At 43.3% G+C, this 7,316-nt stretch overlaps 2 protein-coding genes and 1 long non-coding RNA gene across 13 annotated transcripts in view; 2 read left to right on the forward strand and 1 right to left on the reverse strand.

Annotated features, from left to right (window-relative positions):
- Positions 1 to 7,316, forward strand: part of PEBP4 (phosphatidylethanolamine binding protein 4) — a 416,346-nt gene that overhangs the window by 386,573 nt on the left and 22,457 nt on the right. The gene's annotated exons all lie outside the window — the stretch shown is intronic.
- Positions 1 to 7,316, forward strand: part of BIN3 (bridging integrator 3) — a 227,159-nt gene that overhangs the window by 98,493 nt on the left and 121,350 nt on the right. The window lies entirely within an intron of this gene.
- Positions 1 to 7,316, reverse strand: part of LOC138152033 (uncharacterized) — a 74,931-nt gene that overhangs the window by 41,947 nt on the left and 25,668 nt on the right. The window lies entirely within an intron of this gene.

Here is a 7,316-nt window from a genome sequence, read left to right on the forward strand (position 1 = left end):
TCTTCTTGGCCCAGAAGACAGAACTTAGGGGGATTGGGAAGGGGGTGGTGGATGGGGAGAGATTTACAAAGATGTCAAAGCAAGACCTGATGAAGGGAAGACTTGCTAACAATTACAACTACCCAAAAATAGAATGAGCTGCTTTGGTAGGTGATGAATTCCCCCTCACTAGAGTCGTTCAGGCAAAGGCTGGATGTCCACTTATGTTTGAGCAGAGGATCTTTTTCCTTCAGGGGCTGCCATTAACATCCCTTCCAGGTCTGAAATTCTGTGAATGTGTTTGCAGACAGAGTTAGGAGCCAGTAAGGCATAATGACAGTAGGGATATAGAGATGATTGATCTAACAAGGTCGTGGATGGAGATAAGACAAAGTCAAGATGACATGTGAAGGGTTAGCTTTATCGAGCTGGGGGTGGGAGGGCCACCTCAAGGATGAGGGAGAACATTGAGAAACTCTGAGATGTGCAAGAGGGGAAGTAAAGGAGCCCTGGAATCTTTTGAGGCTTTGCTGAAGGTAAGGGCTTAGGGAAGGGTTACACCTGGTTGCTTTCAGGAGAGAGGAGAGGGTTTGGAACAATACCTGTGGATAGTATGATTGGGGATCAATAAGAATGGAATAAAAGGATTTCAGTGCACCAGTGAGAGCCCAGTTGAGATTAGACAGAATGAATTTCTAGTGGATTCAGCACAATTCTGTAATTTCCTCCTGTGGCTGTGAAGAAGTCAAAGAAATAACCCAAGTTGCTGAGGTGTGGGGATTAGCAGGGTGAGAACAGCGCAAGGTCAAGGAGGCAGGGATTCGCTAGCACCTGTCATATAAATAGACAAGCAAGAAGAGGAGGACCGTCGGGGAGTCATGGGCTGGAGGCCAGACCCCCTGTATCCTGGGGTTGCTAAGCAGACTGACTGCTGCCCTTCTTCACCTAGCCAGGCACAGAGTGCCATCCCAGAAAGCATTGCATGTATCAGGGACCTCCCTCTTGCTTCTCCCTTTCAGTCGGAATGAAACTGTAGATTTCTATTGGACCCTCCAGAGTCATACACTCCCCAAAACCCAGGAGGAGCCCACCTTGGCAGGCTTCTGTATACAAGCTCCACATGGCACAGACAGCTAACTCCACTCCAGCTTGTGGAAGGAGGATGAGCCGTACACGGTGGGGCTCTTCTCAGAGCAGCAAGCACAAAGAAACCACAGTCCTCTGGCTCCCTGCTTGCACACCCCCAGCTCCCTCACCAAGGGTCTGACTCTAACTCACTCCTCTTCCTTTAAGACCTTTCAGAGGGACAGAAGGGTGCTACAGGAAGACAGAGATAGAGACAGAGAGCCACAGAGAGAGAAGACAGAAAGTGAGACCGAGACAGAGAGAGACACAGAGAGAAAAGGGGGGGGAGGTAAGGGGGGAGAGACTGAGAGAGGGAGAAATATCACAATAGAACCAGAAAGATGACTAGGGCATGGAAGCTGGGCTGATCTGCTCCCAAGAGTAGGCTTCAAGACAGGGCCCAGTTTTAAATATCTGCCAAAGAAAACCAAACCCCATACTGCTGGTGACGGATATGGCTGGAGTAGGGTGTGAGCAGCTGGGCATCTATTAGACCCATAAGACCCCAAGGTGCCCCCAGAAGAAGGAAGTTCTCCGGGCTGGAGGGGATTTCTCTTTGCCATCATCTCCATCCAGGTTCACATGCCTACCCTCCATCACACAGAGGCCAGGCTACCCCTTCCTTCCTCACCACTCTCACTTCCCCTGGAACATGGTGTAACAATTCAATTCCTGGTGAATTTGAAGGAGAAAAGAATCAATGTTGGGTGGTGGCTTGTAGTCAGTCAGGAGAGACATAGCCTCAAATCCTGCTTCTGACAATTACTAGCTGGGTGACCCTGGGCAAGTTACTTAATCTGTCGGCCTCTGTCCCCTCAACTATAAAATAAGGATCATAATAGCACCGTCGTCCCAGGCTGGTCATGAGGATCAAATGAGGCGATATTTGTAAAGCACTTAGCACAGTACCTGGCACTTTGGTGCTATATAAACACATATTCTCCTCCCTCTTCCCTATAAAGCCTTGCATATAGTAGGCACTCAATAAACGCTTACTGAGTTGCATCTGACTCAAAGAGGAAGAAGAAAGATGACAGACACACTTGAGATGAGAGCATGATGATAATGGGCTGCAGTGGGGGAAGGGAGGGGCTAATTAATTCATTTTGCTTCTGTTTTCTCTTCCAAGAAGAATGATCTTCAAAGTGGGAGAGTATAAAACATAAAAGGATTAGCAAGGGATTGATATACCAGATGTTAGGAAGTAAGTGGTAAGACAGCTTCTGCCCACCCTCAGTGAGTTTAGGACATTGGGCCCTCATGGACTGCCAACCAGGATAGTAACAAAGAGAAACACTGATTGACATGATTGCTGAGCCTCCAAGAGACAGGTGACATAAGCTGCCTGTGTAGGTTATCTCCACTGACCTGTGTTCTACCCACACGGGTAACAATTGGTACAACTGGAACTTGAACCCAGGTCCTTAAACTTCAAAATCCAGTTATTCTTCCACTGCCCCAATCCACTGGCACTCTGAGGAGCTAGAATAAAGGCTATAATATTATGATGTGATATGATATGACACTATATTAATTTATTATATGATATGATATGGTATGATATGATATGATGTGATATGATGTGGTATGGTATGGTGTGGTGTGGTATGATTATGGTATGGTATGGTATAGTATGGTATGGTATGATATAGTATGGTATGGTATGATATGATATAATGTGATGATGCTATAATATAATGTATATAATATAATTAATATATAAAGACTATAATAACTGCTCACAGAAATTCTTTTATTTGGGACTTTCAGGTAATTGTCCAATATGACGAACAAGATTGGGGATTCAGTCCATTACTCAAAATTAAGTGAAATTTGACCCCAAACACTTTAATATTCATTTTTAAAAGAAGAATCTTGTTTTCTAGCCTTGAAGATAACTACCATATACTCTTTAAGTCTAAACTTCTCCAGACAAAATATCCCTAGTTTCTTCAGTAGCATCTTGTGTGGCAGGGTTTGGAGACCTCTGATCATACTGGTTCCCCAATTTTATGTTCTCCAATTTAATTTCCTTCCAAAAATGAGGTGCCCAAAAGCAAACATGATCTTCTAAATTTGGTCTCACCAGGGCAGCACACACAGGACTGTTACCTCCTTCCCTAGTGGACACTTCCCTATTAATTCAGTCTAATTAGCTTTTTTTAGCTATCACATCACACTGCTGACTCATACTGAGCTTGTGGTCTACTAAAATCCTCAGAACTTTTTCACATGACCAACAGTTACCTAGTCAAGAGTCAGGGACTCTGTACTTATACAGCTGATTTTTCCAACGAAATCCTGTTATACCTCCTCCCTTTAGATTTCTCCGTCACTCTCGCCTGTCAAAGTCTCTTTGCTTCCTGATTCTGTGGTTGAATATGTTAACTGTCTCTTCCTGCTTTGGGTCATCTACAAATTTAATAAATTACACCATCTACATATTCATTGAAGAGAAAATTGTTTAAGGGAAGAGTCAAGCCTTGATTCCTGGGACACTCCATTAGGTTGGAATCAATTTATTAATTACCATTCTTTATGTCTACTCCTTCAGTTGGTTCTGGATCTATCTAACCTATACAAACTAGCCCAGAAATGTCATACACCTGGTGCACAACCCTCCTAAGTGAAGTGGGAATTGGATTAAAATGTAATTGGGAAATATTTGACAAAATAAATAAAAATGCAATAAAGCATAGATAATATTGCATTTCAAAACTAAATCAGTATGCAGCTAGCAGGGATCCTTGTGTACGGATTAGTGACTCTCCTCCCCATCCCCCCTCTCCTCCCCATGCCCCCTCCCCTCTATTTTCCATCCCCTCTTCCCTTTGAGTTTGACAGCACCGCTCTAGCCCACATATCTCTATCATCTCCACAAAGTTATCATGAAGTTTATCTCAGCTTTGCCAAAACACAGATATGTCTATCTCTTTCTCCTGGTCCACCAGTTTCCAACTCTTTAAAAAAAGGAAGTGAACTTGGAAGGACCAGCTCATTCTAGCTTTTACTGATGAACACTTTCCACTTTGCTTTGACAAACTATCCTTTTAACACATTCTAGACTTTTGCCAGAAATGATCAAATCATTTCTCCTCATTGGGCCTCATCTGTCAATTGAGAGGCTTGGACTAGATGACCTCTAGAGTCCTTTCTGGTTCTACAACTATAATCCTATGGTTTGAAGGGCTGTCTGGTGAAAGAGGAAATCAATTGATTCTGCTTTGCCACAGAGGGCAGAATAGGGAGTAATGGGTAGAAGTTGTGGCATACCTGTCCTCAGTGTTATAGAAGAGATGCTTGCCCTGGTATGGGTTGGACTAAAATAACCCTTAAGGACACAGTCCGTGCTTCTGTGTTAACTAGGTAAAGACCCTGTCCAAGAGTAGTCAGGGTAATGAGGGAGAAAAAAGAGCTTGAGGAGAATGGAGCAAGCAGGGCCTGAAACAGGAGATAAGACCTGGATGTGACCAGCCAGAAAAGAGATCAAAGACAACAGGGCCCTAAGGGTTGAGTCACTTTTCCAGTCCCCAGGTCTTCTTCATCCTATCCCTTCTTGTCCTGTCTTTGATCTTTGACCTCCATAAAATCATCCAAAACTATATCGCCATTCTGAAACCTCTATATAAGCATCACACCCCAAACATTGGGGTCTTGCTTAGCTTTCTTGCTAAGGAGGCTTGTGATGATTTTTCATGTAAAATAAAAAGCTCCCATTGGCTAAAAGAGAAGATCTAAGCAAATTCTTTCACAGCTGAACCTGCTCTCCCAAAATTCTGCCCTCAACAGGGGGAGGAAAATCACTAATCAAAGCCAGCCTGCCTCCCTCCTACCATAGGGCACAGAGTACCCAGTAGGTGGTACTTCTCTATTTTGTGGGCCAGTCCATCTCTTGGCAGTTGGAAAGAGCAAAACCTGAGTATTAATAAGTGACTCCAAGAGGTCCCTTTAATTCTTATTCTTGTCCCAACCCCGAAAAGACCAAATTTACCCATTCTCTGGACTTAGTCACCATTTCAGCTGCCTCCTTCTTTCCTTTTTTTTTTCTTTTTGGAGAGGGGAAGGTAGGACAATTGGGGTTAAGTGACTTGTCCAAGGTCACACGGCTAGTTTTGTGTCAAATGTCTGAGGCCAGATTTGAACTCAGATCCTCCTGACTCTAGGGCCGGTGTTCTATTCACTGCACCTCCTCGACCCGGGCCCCCCCCCCCCCGCCTCCTTTCTTGCCCCTGAAGGCCCCTTCTCCCAATGATGAGCTCTTCCAGGAACCTCCATTTTAAGGAAGGCCCAGGTCAACCATCCTTCATATTTGGGACATCACCAGCAAACCCCCTGGAGCAGCTACCTCCCACGCCCAGCTGCTTTTAAGTTCCATTTTATGCTGTCTTCCCCTATTAAAATAAAAGCTCCTTCCAGGCAGGGATCATCTTTATCTTTGCTTTTGTTTTTATGCCCAGCATTTAGTATATGCCTGGCACAAAATAAGCACTTATTCAGTGCTTTTTGACTTGACTTTACCTGAAAGCAGAGCAAGCAGTTGGAACATGATGATTTGAAGGATCCTAAAGAGCTCCCCCTCCCAAATATATACATATATGTGTGTGTACGCATGCTATATATTTTTATATGTGTGTACTATATATACATAGATGTATACTATATGGTTTATGTGTGTATGTGTGTAAATATATATTGTATAAAATATATCTAATATATAATGTGTACTGTGCACATATGCATATATGTATGCTATATGTTACATATATGTATATGTGTAAAATGTGTGTGCATATGATTATATATACTGTGTTGATGTTATATTAAATTAATATATACATGTGTGTATGCTATATGGTTTTGTGCATATGTATGTATATATTTATATATAATATAATATATAATTACTTGATGTATACATGTGTATACATACATACATGTGTATAGATATACACATACACACACATCCCATTGATGCCTGGTATACACTCCTTTACATTAATTTCCCTCTCTCTCCCTGAGGAACTCCCTTAAAATACAAATATACCCAGAAAGCATAGCCCCTCAAAATACTAAAGTTTTAGTTTGAATGAGCACACCTGATTAATTTTAAGATAAATGAGAGAGAAACAAAGCACTAGGCTGGGAGGTATGGGGACAGGTTGGAGACAAAGGCAGTGCTAGAAAGTTCCCAAAGATAAAGTCCTTTGACGACTTTTGCCCAGGACCAATACTGCCTCCCGGGCTGATTCTAGCCTTGAAGTGCTTTGGTTCTGGGGAAGACTAGCCAGAAAAGAACTGAGTGTGAACTTCTTAAGAGCAGGCTATCTCCCTTCTTCTCTCTGTATCCCCAACCATTAGCATGGCTATTTCCACATAACAAATTTTCTTTTCTTTCGTTTTGAGGCAATCGGAGTTAAATGACTTGCCCAAGGTCACACAGCTACTGTGGTGTCTGAGGTGGGATTTTTAACTCAGGTCCTCCTAAATGGTGCTGTACCTACTGAGTGACCTAGCTGACCTATATTACCTATTTTAAGGGACACTGCATTCACAATAACCTGTGTTATTGTGGCATATAGGGCAAGTATTCTCACCCCCATTTCACAGATGAAGAAAGTGAGACTTTTAGTGACTCTCCCAAACACACAAGGCTGTTTAAGCATTGCAGTCAGGATGTGCACCCCGGTTGCTCCAGACTCCAAATCTCGAATTCTCTGCCACATACCACAAAGTCTTTTACATCTCAGCCTTGCCATTGGCCATGAACTGCCCCTGCCCTATTTGCCCCACCAGCAAATGTTACAGTAAGAGTATGTGTTTGTTTGGTGGTGGTGGGTTTGTTGGGTTTTTTCTTTGTGGAAGGGAAGGTGGAAGAAAGGAAGAAAAGACAGATATTTGATGGAGTTAAACAGATTCTTCCTGCCTTTCTCAGACACAGCAGCTAGAGTGGCCAGGTATAGAGACAGGAAGACATCAAGGTCACATTACAAGATCTAGTGGGTTCATAGATAACCTTAAATTCATTCCAGTTTGCAATAGTTCCAGACCCCAAGACCTCTCAGAATTTTACCCAACAAAACTGAATCTGTCAAGAGTGAGGGAATGAGGGGCGGCCAGGTAGCACAGTGAGTAAGAGCACCTGCCCCAGAGTTGGGATGACCTGGGATCGAATCCAGGCTCAGACACTTAGCACCCACCCAGAAACACCTGGC

Source organism: Petaurus breviceps, unplaced genomic scaffold, assembly GCF_028583685.1.
Source record: "Petaurus breviceps papuanus isolate PSGF00001 unplaced genomic scaffold, PetGlider_PUasm1.0 90919, whole genome shotgun sequence".
Lineage (NCBI taxonomy): Eukaryota > Metazoa > Chordata > Mammalia > Diprotodontia > Petauridae > Petaurus > Petaurus breviceps.